The sequence below is a fragment of the Tamandua tetradactyla genome, chromosome 4 (assembly GCF_023851605.1).
Source record: "Tamandua tetradactyla isolate mTamTet1 chromosome 4, mTamTet1.pri, whole genome shotgun sequence".
NCBI lineage: Eukaryota > Metazoa > Chordata > Mammalia > Pilosa > Myrmecophagidae > Tamandua > Tamandua tetradactyla.
Genome location: NC_135330.1, coordinates 148,098,201 through 148,101,987, shown reverse-complemented (window position 1 = coordinate 148,101,987; position 3,787 = coordinate 148,098,201).

Genomic DNA, 3,787 nt, shown 5'->3' with positions numbered 1-3,787 from the left:
CTGCTTCCAAAAAACGACTGTTTTGTGTAGAATTCTTTATAAATATCTCCCACTTCTGTCTCAGAATCAAAGCAGGTCTGAGGTTGCTTCCAGTCAAAGTACCCCGATCATGTTGCTGCAAACAAGGATGTAGATTTAACAAGCGGCTGCATCCCTCACTTCTGAAAGCTGTAATATTGCTCCCTTTCTAATACCTGCAGCAAATGCTTGCATTCTGGCTGCTGCTACAGAATTTACTCTGTGGCATTTTCTCTTTGCTTCCTCCCACATAGCCCCTCCTCTCCCCTTCTCAGTCTTACTGCTTTTGGCAGCCCTCGCACCTATTTTGGGCTCTAGGGATCTTAGCCGTCTCCTACTTTTGCTGAAAACGGAGCTTGCATTTTTGTTTCCCGTTCTCTTTGTTGCTTTTGGATGTTTTCCAGCAGGGAAAGGGGGATGTGCTAACTGCGTGGACCATGTTCAGACCACAAGTGCCCCCTTTACATTTTTATACTTCCATTTTCTTTTCATAGTCAAAGACTCTTAAATAAGTTACTAGACCTTTGACAAGGATGGCTAATAAAATAATTATAAACTTTTACATGAACGAGCTGTTATTACCTAGAGAATGGGAGAGAGTATTAACACTGCTGGCCTCATTTGATTAGGCTCACGCAGCCAGACTCTATTGAAATCACTTTTTACCCTATTCTCATTAATGAATGTTACCAGTATGCTGTTTACTTCCTCTACCGGATTACAAATGAATGCAATTAAAATTCTGAATCACAAAACCAAACTCTCTTGCCTGATTCAATGTACACCTAAAGTATCCATTTTCATACACTGTCATTTTTGTACCTATTCAAAATATGAAATAATATAAAATAAAATATTGTTTTTTCAGGTCAAAGGTTTGTTGTTATTTTTATTCAATTATTGAAGGAAAAGTTTGGTTCTCCCATGTTATTATAATGAAATATGCAAGAAAATAGAAAGTTCTAAAACAAAATGTACACCTGGTTAATAATCAGCTAAAGAAACTTTTACTTAAAAGTCATTCCATTCTCAAGACATTCCAACATATTGACTTTTTTACTATATTAATGCTACAATTGAAAACCGGGCCCATTTTTAATGCTAAATCTTAAAATTATCCTATGAGAAACGCTGTTCAAGGTAATGATCATCTCAGAAACCCTTTTAAAACACTCAAATTGCAAAGAGAGAAAAAGAGAAATGTATGAACTTAATGCTCCCCTGACTATTGGACTTGACGCCTCCATTCCAATTTCCAGGTAAAAATATTATCCAATTTTGTGTCTGAATACTATTTAAAAATTTTATGTAAATTCCTTCTCATGTTTGAAATCATTTGATTTACATATGTGGGCTCTAATATTCCATTTCCCCTTTCATTAATTAGTGACTAAAGCAAGTAAAAGAATTTGTAGCAGAAAAGAGCTCATTTTAATGATGCTAAATGAAATTGATATTTAAGTTAAAACATGGCTTTCTTCATCTTTCAATCCCCCATAATTCCTCTCATACCTTAATTATGGTTTGTCAGGCCTATAATTTGCCCCCTTTACTTGCTTCTCTGAAAAAAGTTTAAAAAGAGAATCACTTGTTTTTAATCCTTATTAGTGATTTTTTTTTCCTTTCAATTTTCTCACCTTCTAATTTTCAGTACAAATGATGACTCATGAAGTCACTGGGATGTTTTCTAAGCATGTTTGGCAGCCTCTTCAAATTTCTTGCCTATAAAAAAATCTAATTTTGAGATTTTTATTACAGGAAGAAATCATTTCTTGCCTGAATAAAATATGTGTTAGTGGAACAGATTAAGTGAAGAACTTCATTATGATGTAAATTGATAAAAGTTTATCTTGCTATATTTCTGTCTCTTTACTTCATGTGACATCCTTTTATCTTATTTTATGATGGTGTTTAGCACACTGTGTTCTTTTAAGCATATTTCTAAATTAAAAGAATAAAATAAAATAATACCCTTCACAATTAGTTTCAAAATTCTATGTTTTAAGATTGTCAGACAATATTAGAACATTGTCAGTTTTGTTAATTTGAAACCTCAAGCTTGGTTTGATATGTCAGTAGGCACCCAATATTAAATGAATCAATGAATGAGTGAAGGAGTGAATGACTTTTAAAACCTGGGAAAAGTAGGGCTTTAAAGTGCAGGTCTGCCTGGAATTGTTCCACTTTTAAAATTAAAAGTCTGATATTCTGGGAAACCCTTCCATCTCAGTCCAACCTGGATGGTTAATCACTATTAAAAGTGTAAATTTATCTTGCAAACCTTTTGATTTTTTTTAGAACAAGTAAATAAAGTTGTACTGGAGCATAGCCACTTCCATTCATTCATGGATTGTCTCTGGCTGCTTCCATACTACAAGGACTTTTGTAGTTGCAAGAAAGCCAACAATATTCACCAGCTTGCCCCTTTACAGAAAAAGTTTCTGTGTTTTTACATTCCAAATTATAATTTACAAACTTACACAATTAAAAGAACATTATTTTAGAAAGTTACTTTGAAATACATAATTAAACTTGATCAAATATATTAACTATGATTTTGAATAAAACAGAATGTTTGACATTTTATATCCACTCATAAACCAGATGCTATGCTAAGTTTTAGAATAAATATAAAAATAAATTAGACATTATTTGTGGTCTTGGGAAACTCACTCAATAGTCAGGGAAATAAGGAGGTAATGTTGGTAAAATATAAATAAGATGCAAATTAGATTAACTACTTTAGATCTAGTAGGAAAATGTTTTAAGATAGTGATCATTTTTCTAAATTTTCATCTTTGACTTTCTTTTCCTTTATAGGGTGTCTTTTATTCACCACCTTAATGTGAGGATAGAGTGGAAGACAGAAAAAGCAGGAGTAATGGTCCTTAATTTCTTGCACACAGCTTGAGCTTCACACCTACCACCTAGAGAAACACTGCAGTTTCTGTGACATCAGGTAAAGTTTCCTTTCAACATTGTCACGTGGTTTTAGGTTAGTGCTAGCAAGAAGGAGATGATGCTTGGCATCAGAGTTGTGTGATTTTAGAAGACTTTTTTAGAAAAAAAATAGTCTAAGAAAATTAAAAAAAGAGAGACATTGAGAGAGAGAGAGAGATTAACTTAATCCAGATTGGGGAACTAGAAATAAAATCTTTAAGTAAGGATAAGAATGCTTATTAAAATCGTATTCTATGACTTTGTTTGAAACCTGGATTCAGCTATGCCTGAATTCCACTAGTGGACATTTTGGCACTGTGAACCATTAAATCTGAAGTTTCTACCACTTGTGATTGGTAAAATCCCAACTAATCAATAGCGCTTCTCTTGAAATAGCAGAGGAAGATAAAATAAATCTGTGAATTTTTTGTTGTTCTTCATAATATCTCTGTGCTGTCGTTTTTCAAAAGAAAAAAATATGAAAACTTATATGTGGGCTTGACTGACCTCAGTGTTTTACATACCTCATTACCTATCCATTTCATAACATTTTGGAATTAATATTATTATTCTCATCTAATAAATGAAGAACCTGAAGCTCAGTGAGCTCAAATTGCCTAAGGTTGCAGAACTATAGTGTAAAAGGCCAGTATTAAAATGTAGGTCAAGTTTAATGACAAATCTTAATTATTATCCTGCTTTTCTATAATAGCATGGACTAGCAAGGAAATGGAGCTAGAGACAACAGAATCAAGTCGTGCTGATAGACGTGTCTGGTTCATCTGGAGGAAATGGAATAGAGGGGTAGGCACAAGAGTAACCGTAGCAA